The sequence below is a fragment of the Nomia melanderi genome, unplaced genomic scaffold, assembly GCF_051020985.1.
Source record: "Nomia melanderi isolate GNS246 unplaced genomic scaffold, iyNomMela1 scaffold0105, whole genome shotgun sequence".
Taxonomy (NCBI): Eukaryota; Metazoa; Arthropoda; class Insecta; order Hymenoptera; family Halictidae; genus Nomia; species Nomia melanderi.
In genome coordinates this window covers 52501-77500 of record NW_027475220.1, presented here as the reverse complement: position 1 = coordinate 77500, position 25000 = coordinate 52501, and the positions used below count along the sequence as shown (strand labels likewise).

General features: G+C 15.8%; 4 pseudogenes; all 4 read right to left on the bottom strand.

The window, feature by feature from the left end:
• Positions 1-9988: 9988 nt before the first annotated feature.
• LOC143175530 (cytochrome b pseudogene) lies at positions 9989-13071 on the bottom strand (annotated as a pseudogene).
• Positions 11917-18739, bottom strand: LOC143175540 (cytochrome c oxidase subunit 3-like; annotated as a pseudogene).
• On the bottom strand, positions 11917-20494 carry LOC143175539 (cytochrome c oxidase subunit 2 pseudogene; annotated as a pseudogene).
• On the bottom strand, positions 11917-22100 carry LOC143175538 (cytochrome c oxidase subunit 1 pseudogene; annotated as a pseudogene).
• Between the last annotated feature and the right edge of the window lie 2900 nt (positions 22101-25000).

Genomic DNA, 25000 nt, shown 5'->3' with positions numbered 1-25000 from the left:
TTTATGAATTTTAAAATAAAAAAAAGAAATAATATAATTATCAATTTATTGTAAAATTTTTAATTTTATTTGTAATAATTTATTGGATATGATTTAAATTTATTAATAAACCAGTGGAAACATTAGGAGGTATCACGTTCATCTAAGATTTATATATTCATATTTAGATTTATTAATAATCACACAAATGATCATATGTATCCTATTAATATATCAAATATTTGGTTAATAATATATAATTATTTATTTAATTTTAAAAATTTTATTAAAAAATAATTTATTTAATCTATATTTATTTATTTATATTTAATTGGTTAATTTTTATTAATTTTGATTAATCTGATTTATTTGTTTTTTTTTAATTTAATTTAATATTTTTATTTATTTTTTAATTAATTTATAGGAATAGGCTGGATTAATCTATTTAATAAGATTAATTTGAATTTATAAGAAATTTATTTTAAAATAATTGATATTTATTTATTTTTAGGAGGGGCTACATTTATTTAATATAATTATTTTACGTATTAATTTTTAATTTTAATTTTTTTATTAGTATTTGATAATTTCAATATTTTATTTATAGAAAATTTAATTAATTTAATTATTTTTTATATTTATTTATTTTAGTATAAAATATTTTTTTTTTAATATTTTATTTATGAATTTTAAAATAAAAAAAAGAAATAATATAATTATCAATTTATTGTAAAATTTTTAATTTTATTTGTAATAATTTATTGGATATGATTTAAATTTATTAATAAACCAGTGGAAACATTAGGAGGTATCACGTTCATCTAAGATTTATATATTCATATTTAGATTTATTAATAATCACACAAATGATCATATGTATCCTATTAATATATCAAATATTTGGTTAATAATATATAATTATTTATTTAATTTTAAAAATTTTATTAAAAAATAATTTATTTAATCTATATTTATTTATTTATATTTAATTGGTTAATTTTTATTAATTTTGATTAATCTGATTTATTTGTTTTTTTTTAATTTAATTTAATATTTTTATTTATTTTTTAATTAATTTATAGGAATAGGCTGGATTAATCTATTTAATAAGATTAATTTGAATTTATAAGAAATTTATTTTAAAATAATTGATATTTATTTATTTTTAGGAGGGGCTATATTTATTTAATATAATTATTTTACGTATTAATTTTTAATTTTAATTTTTTTATTAGTATTTGATAATTTCAATATTTTATTTATAGAAAATTTAATTAATTTAATTATTTTTTATATTTATTTATTTTAGTATAAAATATTTTTTTTTTAATATTTTATTTATGAATTTTAAAATAAAAAAAAGAAATAATATAATTATCAATTTATTGTAAAATTTTTAATTTTATTTGTAATAATTTATTGGATATGATTTAAATTTATTAATAAACCAGTGGAAACATTAGGAGGTATCACGTTCATCTAAGATTTATATATTCATATTTAGATTTATTAATAATCACACAAATGATCATATGTATCCTATTAATATATCAAATATTTGGTTAATAATATATAATTATTTATTTAATTTTAAAAATTTTATTAAAAAATAATTTATTTAATCTATATTTATTTATTTATATTTAATTGGTTAATTTTTATTAATTTTGATTAATCTGATTTATTTGTTTTTTTTTAATTTAATTTAATATTTTTATTTATTTTTTAATTAATTTATAGGAATAGGCTGGATTAATCTATTTAATAAGATTAATTTGAATTTATAAGAAATTTATTTTAAAATAATTGATATTTATTTATTTTTAGGAGGGGCTACATTTATTTAATATAATTATTTTACGTATTAATTTTTAATTTTAATTTTTTTATTAGTATTTGATAATTTCAATATTTTATTTATAGAAAATTTAATTAATTTAATTATTTTTTATATTTATTTATTTTAGTATAAAATATTTTTTTTTTAATATTTTATTTATGAATTTTAAAATAAAAAAAAGAAATAATATAATTATCAATTTATTGTAAAATTTTTAATTTTATTTGTAATAATTTATTGGATATGATTTAAATTTATTAATAAACCAGTGGAAACATTAGGAGGTATCACGTTCATCTAAGATTTATATATTCATATTTAGATTTATTAATAATCACACAAATGATCATATGTATCCTATTAATATATCAAATATTTGGTTAATAATATATAATTATTTATTTAATTTTAAAAATTTTATTAAAAAATAATTTATTTAATCTATATTTATTTATTTATATTTAATTGGTTAATTTTTATTAATTTTGATTAATCTGATTTATTTGTTTTTTTTAATTTAATTTAATATTTTTATTTATTTTTTAATTAATTTATAGGAATAGGCTGGATTAATCTATTTAATAAGATTAATTTGAATTTATAAGAAATTTATTTTAAAATAATTGATATTTATTTATTTTTAGGAGGGGCTACATTTATTTAATATAATTATTTTACGTATTAATTTTTAATTTTAATTTTTTTATTAGTATTTGATAATTTCAATATTTTATTTATAGAAAATTTAATTAATTTAATTATTTTTTATATTTATTTATTTTAGTATAAAATATTGTTAGAAATATATGTATATATATATATATATATAGAATAAAATGAATTTTAATTGAAGAATAAAGTTTAATAGATTGAGTTCTTTCAAATAAAAAATTTTAATTGATAGCATCAATAAGTAAAGAAAAAATTTTACCCAATAACGTTTATAAAAAGTGAAAGAATTTTAGTCGGTAGTTTTAATTTTCAGTGAAAAAATTTTATTGGTAGTAAATTTAATAGATTTAATTTTATTTAGGGAGATTGAATTAAATTTAAAGGATTTATTGCAAATATTTTTTTTTTAAAATGAATTTTAATTGAAGAATAAAGTTTAATAGATTGAGTTCTTTCAAATAAAAAATTTTAATTGATAGCATCAATAAGTAAAGAAAAAATTTTACCCAATAACGTTTATAAAAAGTGAAAGAATTTTAGTCGGTAGTTTTAATTTTCAGTGAAAAAATTTTATTGGTAGTAAATTTAATAGATTTAATTTTATTTAGGGAGATTGAATTAAATTTAAAGGATTTATTGCAAATATTTTTTTTTTTAAAATGAATTTTAATTGAAGAATAAAGTTTAATAGATTGAGTTCTTTCAAATAAAAAATTTTAATTAATAGCATCAATAAGTAAAGAAAAAATTTTACCCAATAACGTTTATAAAAAGTGAAAGAATTTTAGTCGGTAGTTTTAATTTTCAGTGAAAAAATTTTATTGGTAGTAAATTTAATAGATTTAATTTTATTTAGGGAGATTGAATTAAATTTAAAGGATTTATTGCAAATATTTTTTTTTTAAAATGAATTTTAATTGAAGAATAAAGTTTAATAGATTGAGTTCTTTCAAATAAAAAATTTTAATTAATAGCATCAATAAGTAAAGAAAAAATTTTACCCAATAACGTTTATAAAAAGTGAAAGAATTTTAGTCGGTAGTTTTAATTTTCAGTGAAAAAATTTTATTGGTAGTAAATTTAATAGATTTAATTTTATTTAGGGAGATTGAATTAAATTTAAAGGATTTATTGCAAATATTTTTTTTTTAAAATGAATTTTAATTGAAGAATAAAGTTTAATAGATTGAGTTCTTTCAAATAAAAAATTTTAATTAATAGCATCAATAAGTAAAGAAAAAATTTTACCCAATAACGTTTATAAAAAGTGAAAGAATTTTAGTCGGTAGTTTTAATTTTCAGTGAAAAAATTTTATTGGTAGTAAATTTAATAGATTTAATTTTATTTAGGGAGATTGAATTAAATTTAAAGGATTTATTGCAAATATTTTTTTTTTAAAATGAATTTTAATTGAAGAATAAAGTTTAATAGATTGAGTTCTTTCAAATAAAAAATTTTAATTGATAGCATCAATAAGTAAAGAAAAAATTTTACCCAATAACGTTTATAAAAAGTGAAAGAATTTTAGTCGGTAGTTTTAATTTTCAGTGAAAAAATTTTATTGGTAGTAAATTTAATAGATTTAATTTTATTTAGGGAGATTGAATTAAATTTAAAGGATTTATTGCAAATATTTTTTTTTTTAAAATGAATTTTAATTGAAGAATAAAGTTTAATAGATTGAGTTCTTTCAAATAAAAAATTTTAATTAATAGCATCAATAAGTAAAGAAAAAATTTTACCCAATAACGTTTATAAAAAGTGAAAGAATTTTAGTCGGTAGTTTTAATTTTCAGTGAAAAAATTTTATTGGTAGTAAATTTAATAGATTTAATTTTATTTAGGGAGATTGAATTAAATTTAAAGGATTTATTGCAAATATTTTTTTTTTAAAATGAATTTTAATTGAAGAATAAAGTTTAATAGATTGAGTTCTTTCAAATAAAAAATTTTAATTAATAGCATCAATAAGTAAAGAAAAAATTTTACCCAATAACGTTTATAAAAAGTGAAAGAATTTTAGTCGGTAGTTTTAATTTTCAGTGAAAAAATTTTATTGGTAGTAAATTTAATAGATTTAATTTTATTTAGGGAGATTGAATTAAATTTAAAGGATTTATTGCAAATATTTTTTTTTTAAAATGAATTTTAATTGAAGAATAAAGTTTAATAGATTGAGTTCTTTCAAATAAAAAATTTTAATTAATAGCATCAATAAGTAAAGAAAAAATTTTACCCAATAACGTTTATAAAAAGTGAAAGAATTTTAGTCGGTAGTTTTAATTTTCAGTGAAAAAATTTTATTGGTAGTAAATTTAATAGATTTAATTTTATTTAGGGAGATTGAATTAAATTTAAAGGATTTATTGCAAATATTTTTTTTTTAAAATGAATTTTAATTGAAGAATAAAGTTTAATAGATTGAGTTCTTTCAAATAAAAAATTTTAATTAATAGCATCAATAAGTAAAGAAAAAATTTTACCCAATAACGTTTATAAAAAGTGAAAGAATTTTAGTCGGTAGTTTTAATTTTCAGTGAAAAAATTTTATTGGTAGTAAATTTAATAGATTTAATTTTATTTAGGGAGATTGAATTAAATTTAAAGGATTTATTGCAAATATTTTTTTTTTAAAATGAATTTTAATTGAAGAATAAAGTTTAATAGATTGAGTTCTTTCAAATAAAAAATTTTAATTGATAGCATCAATAAGTAAAGAAAAAATTTTACCCAATAACGTTTATAAAAAGTGAAAGAATTTTAGTCGGTAGTTTTAATTTTCAGTGAAAAAATTTTATTGGTAGTAAATTTAATAGATTTAATTTTATTTAGGGAGATTGAATTAAATTTAAAGGATTTATTGCAAATATTTTTTTTTTAAAATGAATTTTAATTGAAGAATAAAGTTTAATAGATTGAGTTCTTTCAAATAAAAAATTTTAATTAATAGCATCAATAAGTAAAGAAAAAATTTTACCCAATAACGTTTATAAAAAGTGAAAGAATTTTAGTCGGTAGTTTTAATTTTCAGTGAAAAAATTTTATTGGTAGTAAATTTAATAGATTTAATTTTATTTAGGGAGATTGAATTAAATTTAAAGGATTTATTGCAAATATTTTTTTTTTAAAATGAATTTTAATTGAAGAATAAAGTTTAATAGATTGAGTTCTTTCAAATAAAAAATTTTAATTAATAGCATCAATAAGTAAAGAAAAAATTTTACCCAATAACGTTTATAAAAAGTGAAAGAATTTTAGTCGGTAGTTTTAATTTTCAGTGAAAAAATTTTATTGGTAGTAAATTTAATAGATTTAATTTTATTTAGGGAGATTGAATTAAATTTAAAGGATTTATTGCAAATATTTTTTTTTTAAAATGAATTTTAATTGAAGAATAAAGTTTAATAGATTGAGTTCTTTCAAATAAAAAATTTTAATTAATAGCATCAATAAGTAAAGAAAAAATTTTACCCAATAACGTTTATAAAAAGTGAAAGAATTTTAGTCGGTAGTTTTAATTTTCAGTGAAAAAATTTTATTGGTAGTAAATTTAATAGATTTAATTTTATTTAGGGAGATTGAATTAAATTTAAAGGATTTATTGCAAATATTTTTTTTTTAAAATGAATTTTAATTGAAGAATAAAGTTTAATAGATTGAGTTCTTTCAAATAAAAAATTTTAATTAATAGCATCAATAAGTAAAGAAAAAATTTTACCCAATAACGTTTATAAAAAGTGAAAGAATTTTAGTCGGTAGTTTTAATTTTCAGTGAAAAAATTTTATTGGTAGTAAATTTAATAGATTTAATTTTATTTAGGGAGATTGAATTAAATTTAAAGGATTTATTGCAAATATTTTTTTTTTAAAATGAATTTTAATTGAAGAATAAAGTTTAATAGATTGAGTTCTTTCAAATAAAAAATTTTAATTAATAGCATCAATAAGTAAAGAAAAAATTTTACCCAATAACGTTTATAAAAAGTGAAAGAATTTTAGTCGGTAGTTTTAATTTTCAGTGAAAAAATTTTATTGGTAGTAAATTTAATAGATTTAATTTTATTTAGGGAGATTGAATTAAATTTAAAGGATTTATTGCAAATATTTTTTTTTTTAAAATGAATTTTAATTGAAGAATAAAGTTTAATAGATTGAGTTCTTTCAAATAAAAAATTTTAATTGATAGCATCAATAAGTAAAGAAAAAATTTTACCCAATAACGTTTATAAAAAGTGAAAGAATTTTAGTCGGTAGTTTTAATTTTCAGTGAAAAAATTTTATTGGTAGTAAATTTAATAGATTTAATTTTATTTAGGGAGATTGAATTAAATTTAAAGGATTTATTGCAAATATTTTTTTTTTAAAATGAATTTTAATTGAAGAATAAAGTTTAATAGATTGAGTTCTTTCAAATAAAAAATTTTAATTGATAGCATCAATAAGTAAAGAAAAAATTTTACCCAATAACGTTTATAAAAAGTGAAAGAATTTTAGTCGGTAGTTTTAATTTTCAGTGAAAAAATTTTATTGGTAGTAAATTTAATAGATTTAATTTTATTTAGGGAGATTGAATTAAATTTAAAGGATTTATTGCAAATATTTTTTTTTTAAAATGAATTTTAATTGAAGAATAAAGTTTAATAGATTGAGTTCTTTCAAATAAAAAATTTTAATTAATAGCATCAATAAGTAAAGAAAAAATTTTACCCAATAACGTTTATAAAAAGTGAAAGAATTTTAGTCGGTAGTTTTAATTTTCAGTGAAAAAATTTTATTGGTAGTAAATTTAATAGATTTAATTTTATTTAGGGAGATTGAATTAAATTTAAAGGATTTATTGCAAATATTTTTTTTTTAAAATGAATTTTAATTGAAGAATAAAGTTTAATAGATTGAGTTCTTTCAAATAAAAAATTTTAATTAATAGCATCAATAAGTAAAGAAAAAATTTTACCCAATAACGTTTATAAAAAGTGAAAGAATTTTAGTCGGTAGTTTTAATTTTCAGTGAAAAAATTTTATTGGTAGTAAATTTAATAGATTTAATTTTATTTAGGGAGATTGAATTAAATTTAAAGGATTTATTGCAAATATTTTTTTTTTTAAAATGAATTTTAATTGAAGAATAAAGTTTAATAGATTGAGTTCTTTCAAATAAAAAATTTTAATTGATAGCATCAATAAGTAAAGAAAAAATTTTACCCAATAACGTTTATAAAAAGTGAAAGAATTTTAGTCGGTAGTTTTAATTTTCAGTGAAAAAATTTTATTGGTAGTAAATTTAATAGATTTAATTTTATTTAGGGAGATTGAATTAAATTTAAAGGATTTATTGCAAATATTTTTTTTTTAAAATGAATTTTAATTGAAGAATAAAGTTTAATAGATTGAGTTCTTTCAAATAAAAAATTTTAATTGATAGCATCAATAAGTAAAGAAAAAATTTTACCCAATAACGTTTATAAAAAGTGAAAGAATTTTAGTCGGTAGTTTTAATTTTCAGTGAAAAAATTTTATTGGTAGTAAATTTAATAGATTTAATTTTATTTAGGGAGATTGAATTAAATTTAAAGGATTTATTGCAAATATTTTTTTTTTAAAATGAATTTTAATTGAAGAATAAAGTTTAATAGATTGAGTTCTTTCAAATAAAAAATTTTAATTAATAGCATCAATAAGTAAAGAAAAAATTTTACCCAATAACGTTTATAAAAAGTGAAAGAATTTTAGTCGGTAGTTTTAATTTTCAGTGAAAAAATTTTATTGGTAGTAAATTTAATAGATTTAATTTTATTTAGGGAGATTGAATTAAATTTAAAGGATTTATTGCAAATATTTTTTTTTTAAAATGAATTTTAATTGAAGAATAAAGTTTAATAGATTGAGTTCTTTCAAATAAAAAATTTTAATTAATAGCATCAATAAGTAAAGAAAAAATTTTACCCAATAACGTTTATAAAAAGTGAAAGAATTTTAGTCGGTAGTTTTAATTTTCAGTGAAAAAATTTTATTGGTAGTAAATTTAATAGATTTAATTTTATTTAGGGAGATTGAATTAAATTTAAAGGATTTATTGCAAATATTTTTTTTTTAAAATGAATTTTAATTGAAGAATAAAGTTTTTGATTTTTGAATTATAATTAATTATTTAATTTAATTTATTATATAAAATTTTTATTTATTAGAATTTTAATAATTTTAATAATTTTATTTAGAAATTAATTTTTTTTTATTAATTAATGTTATAATTAGGAATTTAATTTAAATAAAGGATGAATAAGTGCCAGCATCTGCGGTTAAACTTTATTTATAAATTAATTTAATTAAATTTAAAATAATTTGTTTATGAAATTAATTTTTATTAAGTTTTATTAGTGAAATATATATAAATTTAATTAATTTAATTTTTATTAATATTATTTTTATTAAATATTTAAATTAAACTAGGATTAGATACCCTACTATAGATATGAAAGTTGTAATTTAACAATTAAATGTTGATCATTAAAATTAAAAAATTTGGCGGTTAAATATCTTTAAATTAGAGGAATTTGTAGATTAATTTGATAGTCCACGTTAAGATATACTAAAAAATTGGTTATGTATTGTCGTTTATTAAGATTATAGATTTAAATTTTATAATTAAAAAATATTTTTAATAATATAAGAATTCAGATCAAAATGTATTTTTTTTTAGGTTTATATGAATTACATTAAATTAAATTTTTGAATTTAAAATTTTAATATTTTAATAAAATTGGATTTAAAAGTAAATTAAATAAAATTTTATTATTTGAAATATTTTTTATTTAATGTACAAATCGCCCGTCAATTTCAATAGTATTGAAATAAGTCGTAACAAAGTTAGTGTATTGGAAAATGTACTTTTTTAAAATTTTAGTTTAATAAAAATTTTTTATTTACAATAAAAAGATTAATTTTTATAATTTAAAATTTTATTAAATATTATATATATATATATATATATTAAATTTGTTATATTTATTTTTTAAAGAAAATAATTTAATTTTATATTGTTTTAGTAAAATTTTTGAATAAATTTATTTTTTATTAAATAGTATTGTGAAAGAAATATTTTAATTTTATAAAAATAAAATTTATTTTTGTACCTTTTGTATCAGGGTTATTTAATTTATATATATAGATTTATAAATCTCGAAAATAAAATGATCTAAATAAATATAATTTTATATGTAGTAAAATGTTTATTAATATTTATTTAGAAATGAAATTTTATTCAAATTTTAGATATCTAGTTATTTTAGAATTGAATTTAATTCATATATTTAAGTTAATTTTTATTATTTTTATTATATTAATATATATATATATATATAATTAAAAATTTATTAAATATAAAAAATTTATGGGATAATCTATAAATTTATTTATAATTATAAAATTTAGATTTTTATAAATTTATAAACATGAAATTTGTTATTGATATAGAAAATTTTATAATTTATTTTTATCTATTATTAATTTAATTTTATTAATATATTTTTTATAAAATAATATTTTAGAATTAATTGAAATTATTTATAATGATTAAATTAGTAATTGAATTTATTTATGAATAAAATATATTATAATATATAATATATATATATATATATTTAAAGAATTCGGCAAAATTTATATTCAAATGTTTAACAAAAACATTTCTTTTTGATTATTATTTTAAGGTAAGCTCTACTCAATGAATTTAATTTTAAATAGTTGCAGTATTTATAACTGTGCAAAGGTAGCATAATAATTTGGCTTTTAATTAAGGTCTTGTATAAATGAGTTAATGAAATATAAACTGTTTCAAGTATAAATTATGAATTTAAATTTTAAGTAAAAATGCTTAATTTTTTTTAAGGGACGAGAAGACCCTATAGAATTTTATAATTTAATTTATTAAATATTATTTAAAGTTTAATTTTAATTTAATTAATTTATTATTTAATTGGGAGGATGTTTAAATTTAATAAACTTTAAAATATTTTAATCAATAATTATTGTAAAATTTTTGAGATTTTTTTAAAATTATTAGAAAAAAATTACCTTAGGGATAACAGCATAATATTTTTGGGAAGATCGTATTTATAAAAATGTTTATGACCTCGATGTTGAATTAAAATTAAATTTAAATGAAGACATTTAAATATTAAGTCTGTTCGACTTTTTAAATTTTACATGATTTGAGTTCAGATCGGCGTAAGCCAGATCAGTTTCTATCTTTAAATTAATTTTAAATTTTTGTACGAAAGGACTAAGTTTAAATAAATGTTATTTTTTGGTTAATTTAAATTTATTAATAATTATCTTGGCAGAAAAGTGTTATAAATTTAGAATTTATGAATATTATAAGAATAAGTATTATAATAGATAATAATTTTATTTGAATTTAGAATAATTATTTTAGATTTTTTTATATTTATAATTTTATTAATTTTTAATTTAATTAGAATAGCTTTTTTGACATTATTTGAACGTAAATTATTAAGTTTAGTTCAATTTCGGGTTGGGCCAAATAAAGTTGGATTTTTAGGATTTTTACAACCTTTTAGAGATGCAATTAAATTATTAAGTAAAGAATTATTTTTAGTTATAAAAAGAAAGTTTTTGATTTATATATTTATACCTATTTTAATATTTTTATTTTCTATATTAATTTGATTTATTTACCCAATAAGTTGTTATATGATTTTTTTTGATTATGGTATTTTATTTATGTTAATAATTATTGGGTTAAATGTTTATCCTGTAATATTTAGAGGTTGAATTTCTAATTCAAATTATTCAATGTTAGGTTCTATTCGATCTATTGCTCAATCAGTTTCTTATGAAGTTAGTTTATTTTTAATTTTATTTTCTTTAATTTTATTAATTGAAGATTTTTCATTTTATAATTTTTTAAAGTATCAATTATATATATATATATTTATATATATATTTCCTATTTATTTAATGTTTTTAATTAGTATATTAGTTGAATTAAATCGTTCACCTTTTGACTTAATTGAAGGTGAATCTGAATTAGTTTCAGGATTTAATATTGAATATTTTAGAGGTACATTTACATTAATTTTTATATCTGAATATTTAAGAATTGTTTTTGTTAGAGTAATTATAGTATTGATTTTTTTTGGTGTAGATTTTGTAAGATGAAATTTTGCGTTATTTGTTGATATTCATTTTTTTTTCATTATTTTAATACGTTCAATTTGTCCGCGAATTCGGTATGATCAATTAATAGATTTATGTTGAAAAAAGTTTTTATTAATTTCTTTATATTATATTTTGTTAAATTTTATATTTAAAGAATTTTTATTAATAATTATTTTTTAAAGTTAATAGATTTATTTAAAATCTATATTATATTTTCAAAATATATGCTTATTTCAAGCTCATTAACTTAGTTATGATAAATAAGTTTATCTCAAAAATAATTTAAAATTGGGGAGGTAAAAAAATAAGAAAAATAAATAATTGAAAATAATTGTGTTAATTGAATATATGGATATTCAATTAATTGTCTACCTAGTCATGTTAGTATAATAAATGATATAATGAATAACCAAAAATTTATTTTATTTAAATAATAATATTTGCATGAATTTATATTATTTTTATTTGATATTGTTAATATAATTAAAATTAAAATTGATAATATTAAAAAAATTACACCTCCTAATTTATTTGGAATGGATCGAAGAATAGCATATGCAAATAAGAAGTATCATTCAGGTTTAATATGTTCAGGAGTAATTATTGGGTTTGCAAGAATAAAATTATCAGGGTCACTTAGTATGTAAGGAAATTTTATTGTGATTAAGAAAAAAATTGTTAAAATAATTATGTAACCAAATAAATCTTTAATAATAAAATAAGGGTTGAAAGATAATATATAAAGTTTTCTTGTTAACCCTATAGAGTTATGAGAGAATCTTAAATGTAAAAAAAATAAATGTAGAATTACTAATAATAAAATAATTATTGGTAAAATAAAATGAAAAGAATAGAATCGATTTAAAGTAGCGTTATTAATTGAAAATCCACCTCAAATTCATTGAACTAATATTTGTCCTAAGTATGGGATAGCTGATAATAAATTAGTAATTACAGTTGCTCCCCAAAAAGATATTTGTCCTCAAGGTAACACATATCCTAAAAATGCTGTTGCTATTGATAGTAATAAAATAATAATTCCAATTAATCATACTTTTGTAAGTGTGAATGAAAAATAGTAGATTCCTCGGGCGATATGTAAAAATATTGATATAAAAAAGAATGAGGCTCCATTTATATGAGTTAATCGTATAAATCACCCAAGATTAATATTTTTTATAATATGAATAGTTCTATTAAAGGCTAGATTTATATTTGGACAATAATGAAAAGATAAAAATAATCCAGAAATAATTTGAATTATTAAGAATAATCCTAAAATTGATCCTAAATTTCATAAGTAGTTAATACTTATTGGAGTTGGTAGGTTAATTAGTGATAAATTAAGTATTTTTATTAATGGATTAATATTTATAAATTTATAAAAAATTTTATTCTTCATAGATTAATTTTTTATTTTTCGTAATGATTGATTTGTTTTACTAGTTATAGAAATTTTTATTGTTAAAATTAAAATTAATAGTAATAATCTTATTAAATAAAAAATAATTAAAGTATATGGATATTCATAAATTTTGTAAATATTAACATTTTCATTAGTTGAATTAATAATTATTTTTTTATTTTTGCATAAAAGTAAAGTTAAAGAAAATAAAAATAAAAATATAAAATTTATGAAAAGAAAATATTTATCTATTTTATTTTTTTTAGAAATAAATGAATTATTTATTATTCTGACAAAGTATATAAATATAATTAGTATACTTCTAATAATTGTAATAAAAATTATTATTAAATATAAAGATTTTTTTGGTATAAAAATGTAGTTAATTATTATTAAAGTTATTGTATAATAAATTAATGTTATTATAAAATTTATAGGAGGTAAATTATTTTTTGAGATATTATATAATTTTATTCATAGTAATATAATGATTTTTAAAATGATAATTTTTACAAATAGTTCAATTAGCTATAAGAAATAAATTTCTGATTTTAATTTACAAAATTAATATTTTTATATTTAAATTATATAGCTTATCGAATTTATCAAAAAATAGTTTTAAAGAAAATTTTAATTTTGGAGATTAAAGATATTATTTTTAAATAATTTTTTTGAAATTTATTGAATAAATTTATTTTATAAATTAATTTTTTTAGAAGTTTTTAGGGAATTTAATTATATATTATTATTATTTGTTATAATTTTATTAATAATATTAAGATTTAAGAGATTTTTATTAATTTTAATTTGTTTAGAGTTTTTATTAATTTTAATTTTACATTTAACTTTAATATTGTCAGATTTAGATTTAAATGATTGATTATTTTTAGTTGTTTTAATTATAGGTGTTTGTGAGAGTTTAATTGGGCTAGGTTTAATAATTAGAATAATTTTTTTATTTGGGAATCAAAGTGTTAAAGTATTAAATTTAATATGATAATTTATGTAATTTTTATAATAATCTTATTAATTTTTTTTAATAGTAAGTATTTATTAGGAATATTAATATTATTATTTTGTATAATTCCATTTCTTTGTTTTAATCAATTTGTAGAAAATGGGATAATTAATGAAATATTAGGAATAAATTTATATTCTTATATATTATTATCATTAACATTTTTAATTTTTGGGTTAATTTTTATTTTTTTTGATGTTAAAAATAATGATTTTTTTTATTTTAAAATATTAATATTGACATTATTAATTTCTTTAATTTTTGTTTTTACTTCAATAAATTTATTAATATTTTATTTTATATTTGAAATTAGGTTAGTTCTTATATTTTTTATTATTATAAAATGAGGGATAGGTGAAATACGAGAGTTAGCTTCATTTTATTTATTATTTTATACAATATTTTTTTCTTTACCTTTTTTAATTTTTATTTTAGATTTATATTATTTTTATAATATTTTAATGATGTATTACTTTGAAATATTAAAAATTAAATATTTAAATATGTTTATATTTTTATTTTTTATGTTTACATTTTTTGTTAAGATTCCTATATTTATATTCCATTCTTGATTATTGAAAGCTCATGTTGAGGCTCCTGTTATTGGATCAATAATTTTAGCAGGAATTTTATTAAAATTAGGAATTTATGGTTTAATTCGTTTTATATTAATATTTATAAAAAATTTTATTGAATTTAATGAAATTATTATATATTTTAGAATTTTTGGATCAATATTAATTAGTATTTTATGTATACGTCAAATTGATATAAAAATTTTAGTGGCTTATTCTTCAGTTGTTCATATAGGATTAACATTAAGAGGGATAATAACATTAATAAATAGTGGGGTTAAAGGTAGTTATATAATAATAATTTCTCATGGTTTATGTTCATCAGGGTTATTTTTTTTAGTAAATTTATGTTATTTATTAAGAAATAGACGATTGATATTAATAAATAAAGGATTAATAAATTTATACCCTAGAATATCTTTAATATGATTTTTATTATGTACTTCAAATTTATCTGCTCCATTATCATTAAATTTAATTAGTGAAATTTTTTTAATTATAAGTTTAGTTAATTGAAATTTTTTAAATTTATTTATTTTAATAATTTTAATATTTTTTAGATTTTTTTATTCACTAAATTTATTTAGATATACTCAACATGGTGAATTTAATTTTTGTAAAATTAATAAATATAGGTTAATAGATTATTTAATTGTTTTATCTCATTGAATTCCTTTAAATTTATTTATTTTTAATTTATCAATATTTTTATAATTTGATTAATTAAATTTAAGTAGTTTAAAAAAAAATATTGAATTGTGATTTCAAAGATGTAATTGATTACTTTAAATTATTATTATAAAATTTATAGTTTATTTTTTATTTATATTTTTTTCTTCTTTTTTTTTTTTTTTTTTTGGATTTTATTTATATTTATTTAAAATTATTTATTTTATAGAATGAGTAATTATTGAAATAAATTCTATAAAATTTAGATTTGTTATTTATATTGATTTTATATCTATAATATATTTAAGTACAGTTATTTTAATTACTGGGATTGTTATATTATATAGTATTGAATATATAGAAAATGATTTGTATATTGAACGTTTTAAATTATTAGTTTTTATTTTTATGATTTCTATATGTTTTATAATTTTGAGACCAAGAATAATTGGTATTATTTTAGGGTGAGATGGGTTAGGATTAATTTCTTATTGTTTAGTAATTTATTATCAAAATAAAAATTCTTATAATTCTGGTATATTAACTGTTTGTTGTAATCGGTTAGGAGATGTAGCTTTAATTTTAATTATTTGTATATTGTCATTTTTTGGTTCTTGAAATATTTTTTTTTATCAAGATTTTAAATTAATTTCATTATTTATGTTAATTATGATATTAACTAAAAGTGCACAGTTTCCATTTTCTTTTTGATTACCTGCAGCTATAACTGCACCAACACCTGTTTCTTCATTGGTTCATTCATCAACTTTAGTAACTGCAGGTGTTTATTTATTGATTCGGTATAATAAAATATTTATAGATTTAAATTTTATGAATATTTTAATATTATTAATTTTTAGTTTTACAATATTTATATCTGGTTTAATAGCAAATTTTGAAATAAATTTTAAGAAAGTTATTGCTTTATCAACTTTAAGTCAGTTAAGTTTTATAATAAGTATTTTATTATTAGGAAATGTTGATTTAGGATTTTTTCATTTAATTTGTCATGCTTTATTTAAATCTACAATATTTTTAAGTGTTGGAAGTTTTATTCATATGAATTTGGGTATTCAAGATTTACGTTTTTTTAGAGGTAATTTTTATATTAATCCTTTAAAGAGATTTATATTTATTTTATCAATTTTAAATTTATGTGGATTTCCTTTTATTACTGGTTTTTTTTCTAAAGATTTAATTATAGAAATATTTTATAATTTTAATTTAATTATTTTAATTATAATAATTTTGTATATTTCAATTGTATTAACAGTAAGTTATAGTATTCGTTTATTAAATTGAGTATTAATTTATTATATTAATTATTTTAGATATTTATATGTAAATGAAAGAAGATCTAAATATATAAATTATTCATTTATTTTAATAGGAGGTTTTAGTATTTTTTATGGTAAATATTTTTATAATATATTTATTTATGAAAATTTTAAAATAACATTAAATGATAAATATGTATTATTATTAATATATTTTTTATCTTTAATGTTTTATTTTGAATTTAAAAGTTTAATTTTTTTAAAAAAGAGAGTTTTTGTTAAAATATCAAATTTTATTTTAAGTATATTTTATTCAGAATATTTATTAAAAATTTTTTATGTTTGATTTATTAATAAGATATTTAATTTTGAAATTATATTTGATAAATCTGTAGATAAAGTTTTTGTGATAAATTTAAAGTTTTTGATAAATTTTATAATTAAAAATAATGTTTTAATAAAAATTTATAAAAAAAATGTTGGTGTTGTAAATATATTATTTTATTATTTTATTATTTTTATGTTTTTTTTATTTATATAAATTTTATTGTATTTAAATAGCTTAATTAAGAGTATTATATTGAAAATATAATTGTAATTGTAAAATTTTTAAATATTTATAAATTTTTAGGTAAAATTTTTTTTATACTGAAAATATAATGTTTTTAATAAACTATATAAATTTAGAAATATAAATGATTTTATTTTCATTTAAGAATGAATTAGAAGTTCATGAATTTTATTTCATTAATTGGAATATTTTGTATTCATTTAAATTATTAACATTAATTTACCTCTATTTTGGTTTCAATTAATTAAGATATATTTAAAAATTATTTTAAATTGCAATTTTAATGTTATATTTAAATTTATTAACTAATATCCTAATTTTTTATTTATATATATAGGAATAAATTTATCCAATAATTAAGTCGAAATTAATTTGTATTATTTTACTTTATATATAGTTGTATAATTTAAATTCATGTTAAATAATTATATGTCCATTCGTATCACAAACTTATAAAGAGGATTAAAATAAATATTAAAAAAATAAATATTCTTAATTTTTGTAAGCTATTTAATGAATTAATAATAGGTAGAATTAAAATAATTTCTATATCAAAAATTAAAAATATTAAAGTAATTAAAAAAAATTGAATAGAAAATGGTAATTGTGGGGGTGTTAATTGATCAAATCCGCATTCAAATGGTTTTATTTTTTCTCGGTCTTTATTATTTTTTAATGATAAAAATTTATTAATAGATAAAATTAATAATGGAATTAAAATTAAAAATATTACAATAATTAATATTGAAAGTATTATATAAATTAAGTTTTATTTAAATTTTTTAATTGGAAATTAAATGTAGTTTTGTTATACTATTTATATAATTTAATATATTCATCAATAAATTAAAATGTATAAAATTAATCAAATTATATCAACAAAATGTCAATATCATGATGCTAAATCAAAATTTAAATGATGAATTATTGAAAAATGATTTTTTTTTAATCGTAAAGAGCAAATAATTAAAAATATAGTTCCAATAATTACATGAATTCCATGAAATCCTGTAGCTATGAAAAAGATTGACCCAAAAATTCTGTCATTAAATGTAAAATTAGATTCTAGATATTCAATATATTGAAGTATTGAAAAATATATTCCTAAATAGATTGTTATATTTAATAATTTTAATGATTTTTTATAGTTATTTTTAATTAAATTATGTCTTCATGTGATTGTTATTCCTGAATAAATTAAAATAATTGAGTTTAGTAATGGGATGTCATATGGATTAAATATATTAATTATTTTTGGGGGTCATAAATTTCCAATTTCTATTGAAGGTGAAATTGATGAATGTAAAAAAGTTCAAAAAAATGAAATAAAGAAAAATAATTCAGAAATAATAAATAGAATTATTCTAAATTTAATTATATTTATAATATTTAGGGTATGAAATCCTTGAAATGTTCTTTCTCGAATTAGATCTCGTCATCATTGGTATGATGTTAATATTAATGTAAATAAATTTAATAAATTAAGAAGAGAAAAATTTAAGTTAAATCTAATGATATTATTAAATAATAAATTTATTAGATTAAATGATAAAATTAATGGTCAAGGTCTATTTGTTGTTATATGAAATGGATTATTTTTTGAATTTATAATTGTATTAATTTTCATAAATTTAACTAGTTTGTTTCATTAAAATAAAGTAATGATAAAATTGTAAATACATATGATTGAATGAATGCTACAGAAATTTCTAAAATTATTAATAAATTTTGAATAATAATTATTATTGGAATGAATTTAATTGATAAATTTGTTATTGAAGAACCTAATAAAGATAGAAGTAAGTGACCAGCTAATATATTTGCGGATAATCGAATTGCTAAGGTTCATGGTCGAATAAAGTTTCTGATTGATTCAATTATTACTATAAATCTTATTAATATAGAAGGTGTATTTATAGGTACAAGATGAATTAATATATGTTTTGTATTTTTAATTCAACCAAATATTATAAATCTAATTCATAATCTTAAAGATAAACTTAAATTAATTCTTATATGTCTTGTTGGTGTAAATACGTAAGGTATTAAACTAATTAAATTTATATTTATAATTAAATAGAATAATCTTAAAAATATAATTAAATTATAATGGTTAATTTTTTTTGTTAAAATTTTAAATTCATTTAAAATAAAGTTTATTAATATAATTCATTTAAAATTAAATCGTGAGGGGATAAATCAATAAGATCAATTAAAAATTAAAATAGGTCAAATTATAATGATTCAATTTAGAGAATAATTATTAGATGTTGAAGGATCAAAGATTGAGAATATATTTGTTATCATAATATTTTTGAATAATTATTATCATTTTTTTTTGAAGTTTATTTTTTTTTGAGTTATTTTATTTTTGTAAATAAAATTATTTATTATGAAATGAATTAATATTGTGATGATTGTAAATAAAATAATAATAAAAATTAAAATTAAAGTTCATTTTATAGGTCTTATTTGAGGAATAAAAGAATTTTTAATTATCATTAAGAATATTTTTTTATTATATTTAACTTAAAAGGTTAATTCTTTATTTTTAAGATACTTAATGGATAAAAAAATATTTTTATAAAATAATTTTAAATTGACAATTTAATGTTATTTAATTTAACTAATTCTTTTTAATTTATAAGTTTAATTTATTAATTCAATTAGTAAAGTTTTTTAAATTTGTTCTTTCAATGGTAATTGGTATAAATGAATGGTAAGCTCCGCAAATTTCTGAACATTGTCCAAAATATAATCCTGGTCGTAATGAAATTAATGATATTTGATTAATTCGTCCTGGAGTTGCATCTATTTTAATTCCTATTGAAGGAACTGTTCATGAATGAATAACATCTATTGATGTTGTTAATATACGAATTGGGGTATTAAATGGAATGATTAATCGATTATCTACATCTAGTAACCGAAATGAGTTTAATTCTAATAGATTAATTATATATGAATCAATTGAATTATTATTAAATTCTGGGTATTCGTAAGATCAGTATCATTGATGTCCAATTGATTTAATTGAAAAAAAAGTTGGATTTCATAATTCATCAATAAAGTAAAGTATTTTTAATGATGGGATAGAAATAATTAATAGTATAATTATTGGAATGATAGTTCAAATTATTTCTAAGTTATGATTTTTAATAAATTTTAAATTAATGAATTTATTTTCTATAATTATAAAATTTATATAAATAATAGATATAGTAATTATTATTAAAATAATTATTGTAAAATTATAAAAATAAATTAGATTATCTATTAATGGTGAATTTGGGTCTGGGAATGAATATATATTTCAATGAGCAATTTTTAATAAAAATTTACATTTTATTTATGGTGTTTAAGACCATTGCACTTAAATCTGCCATATTAAATTAATTTTTTAAAAGAATTATAGGTAATTCATTAAAACAATGTTCTGAAGAGGATAAATTAATTCATTCTAATGATGAAAAGATATATTTTAATAGAATTAATCGTTGTTTAATTAAACTTTCAAGTATAATAAAAATGAAAAAAATTAATCTATTAAATGAAATTAATGATCCAATTGAAGAGATTAAATTTCAACAATAATATGCATCTGGGTAATCAGAGTATCGTCGTGGTATTCTTATTAATCCTAAAAAATGTTGAGGAAAAAATGTTAAATTTACTCCAATAAATATTATAAAAAAATGAATATTTAATAATTTTTTATTTAATGTTAATATAGTAAAATTTGGATATCAATGAATAATTCTTGAAAAAATTGCAAAGACAGCTCCTATTGATAAAACGTAATGAAAGTGACCAATAACATAGTATGTGTCATGAAGAATAATATCAATTGATGAATTAGATAATATAATTCCTGATAATCCACCAATTGTAAATAATGAGATAAATCCTAAAGATCATAAAATTGATGGGTTTAAGAAAATTTTAGTTCTATAGAATGTTGATAATCATCTGAATACTTTAATTCCTGTTGGTACGGCAATTACTATAGTTGCGGCAGTAAAATATGCTCGAGTGTCAACATCTAATCCTACAGTAAATATATGATGTGCTCATACGATAAATCCTAAAAATCCAATACCTAGTATAGCATAAATTATTCTTAAATTTCCAAATGTTTCTTTTTTTCCTCTTTCATTTATAATAATTTGTGAAATTAATCCAAATCCAGGTAAAATTAAAATATAAACTTCAGGGTGTCCAAAAAATCAAAATAAATGTTGGTAAAGAATTGGATCTCCTCCTCCTGATGGTTCAAAAAATGATGTATTTAAGTTTCGATCAGTTAATAATATTGTGATAGCTCCGGCTAATACAGGTAAAGATAAAAGTAATAAAATTGCTGTAATAATAATTGATCAAGGAAATAATGAAATTTGATTATAATTTAATGAAATATTTTTTGAATAATAAATTGTTGTAATAAAATTTATTGCTCCTAGAATTGATGATATTCCTGCAATGTGAAGTGAAATAATTCCGTAATCAACTGATATTGATGAGTGAAATGTATTTAATGATAATGGTGGATAAACTGTTCAACCTGTTCCTATTCCGGATCCAGAAATTCTTCTGATAATTAGTAATAAAATTGATGGGATTAATAATCAAAAACTTAAATTATTTATACGTGGAAATGCTATATCTGGTGTTCCTAATATTAAAGGGATTAGTCAATTCCCAAATCCTCCAACTATAAATGGTATAACTATAAAAAAAATTATTAAAAATGCATGAGCTGTAACAATAGTATTATAAAGTTGATCATTATTAATTCATGATCCTGGTGTACTTAGTTCTATTCGAATAATTATTCTTATTGATGATCCAAGTATACCTGATCATATCGCAAAGATAAAGTATAATATTCCAATGTATTTATGGTTTGTTGAATAAAATCATTTTGATATGTTAAATATAAAAATTTAAATTTTTAAGATTGATAAAATTATATATATATATTAATCTTTGAAGGATTAAAGTTTATTAATTAACTTACAATCTTTTTGAAAAATATCATGCCTGAAATTAAGGGATAAATTGTAAATTTATTTATGAATAGATAATTCTGATATTATGAATTAATAAAATTTTATAATTTAAATAAAAATATTAAATTGCAAATTTAAATATATTATGTAAATAATTAAAATTTTAGTAAAAAAAATATATTAGTGAGAAAAAAATAAATAAATAAAATATTTTATTATAAATAAATTTAAATTTTAATTTTTTAAAATTAAATATATAAGTATATTTTATTTGAGTGTCAGAAAAGTTTAAATTGAAAAAATTTAAGTAGTTAAATGTTGAAAATACAGATATTATTATAATAAATAAGATAGTTATTTTAAATATACCTGTTTTTATTAGACTTTGTATTATGTCAATTTTTATAATAAATGAAGTTATTGGGGGTAATTGACAATATAAAAGAATTAAAATTGTTAATTTAAATTTATTTGATTTATTGAAATATAAAAATGATTTAAAATTTGTAGAATTAATAAAATTGAAATGATTCAAAAATATAAAAAGTAAATAAGAAATTGATAAATATATAAAAAAATAATGTATTCAAATTTCATTATTAAAATTAATTAAGAAAATTATTAATGATGAATGAAATATTGATGAATATGAAAATATTAATTTTAATGAAATTTGTGATATTATAAAAATTGGTGATATTAATAATGTTATGTATAGAGTTATGAAAAAAAAAAAATTTAAATTACAAAAATAATAAATAATTAATATTGGGATAAATTTTATAAATGTTGTAAAATAAAAAATAAGAAAGTAATTTATATTTTTTATAATAATATTTGTTCAAAAATGTATTGGTATAATACCTATTTTTATTCAAATAGAAAATATAAATATTATATAATAAATATTTATTTCTTTATTTATTATAATTATTAAAAAAGAAAAAATTATTATTAATCCTGAAATTGAAGAAATTAAAAAATATAAAACTCTTTTTTTATTAAAATTTAAAAAACATATAATAGAAATAAAAATTAAATTTAAAGTTTCTATAATTAATCATAAATAAAAAAAATTTGAAAGATATAAAGTTAAAATAGGTATATAAGATAAAATTAAAGTTAATATAAAAATTGATTTATTATTAAAATTAATTTATAATTAAATTTAGATTTATTAATTATTTAAAAAATAATTTGAGTTTTTCATAAATTATAATTAAAAAATTTAAATTAATATAATATATAAATAAAAAATTTAAAATTAATATAATTTAAAAATTTTTATATTTATTTAATTTTTTTAAATTCTTTAAAATTCAAAATTTTATGTGCAAATACACTTAAATATATTAAAAAATATTTAATTATTAAAAATTTTAAATATCAATAATTTATTAATATTTAAATTTAAATAAAATTTAATTTAAGTTTTTGAAATAAAAAATATTTAGTAATAGTAAAATTTTTACATTAAATATTACATCAAAATAATCCTTTTAATCAGGCATATTACTAATTATATAAAAGAATTAATATATTTTCTATTTTTAGGGTATGAACCTATTAGCTTATGTTATTTAGCTTATTTATATAAATTTATTGTTATACCTATTTAATTAATTTTCTTTATTTATTGATGGTATTAATTAAATTTACATATTTGAAGGGATTTATTTATTATATGTATTTTAATTAATTTCTTTATCAATTGATGTTATTAATTAAATTTGTATATTTAGGGAAATTTATTGTTATACCTATTTAATTAATTTTCTTTATTTATTGATGGTATTAATTAAATTTACATATTTGAAGGGATTTATTTATTATATGTATTTTAATTAATTTCTTTATCAATTGATGTTATTAATTAAATTTGTATATTTAGGGAAATTTATTGTTATACCTATTTAATTAATTTTCTTTATTTATTGATGGTATTAATTAAATTTACATATTTGAAGGGATTTATTTATTATATGTATTTTAATTAATTTCTTTATCAATTGATGTTATTAATTAAATTTGTATATTTAGGGAAATTTATTGTTATACCTATTTAATTAATTTTCTTTATTTATTGATGGTATTAATTAAATTTACATATTTGAAGGGATTTATTTATTATATGTATTTTAATTAATTTCTTTATCAATTGATGTTATTAATTAAATTTGTATATTTAGGGAAATTTATTGTTATACCTATTTAATTAATTTTCTTTATTTATTGATGGTATTAATTAAATTTACATATTTGAAGGGATTTATTTATTATATGTATTTTAATTAATTTCTTTATCAATTGATGTTATTAATTAAATTTGTATATTTAGGGAAATTTATTGTTATACCTATTTAATTAATTTTCTTTATTTATTGATGGTATTAATTAAATTTACATATTTGAAGGGATTTATTTATTATATGTATTTTAATTAATTTCTTTATCAATTGATGTTATTAATTAAATTTGTATATTTAGGGAAATTTATTGTTATACCTATTTAATTAATTTTCTTTATTTATTGATGGTATTAATTAAATTTACATATTTGAAGGGATTTATTTATTATATGTATTTTAATTAATTTCTTTATCAATTGATGTTATTAATTAAATTTGTATATTTAGGGAAATTTATTGTTATACCTATTTAATTAATTTTCTTTATTTATTGATGGTATTAATTAAATTTACATATTTGAAGGGATTTATTTATTATATGTATTTTAATTAATTTCTTTATCAATTGATGTTATTAATTAAATTTGTATATTTAGGGAAATTTATTGTTATACCTAT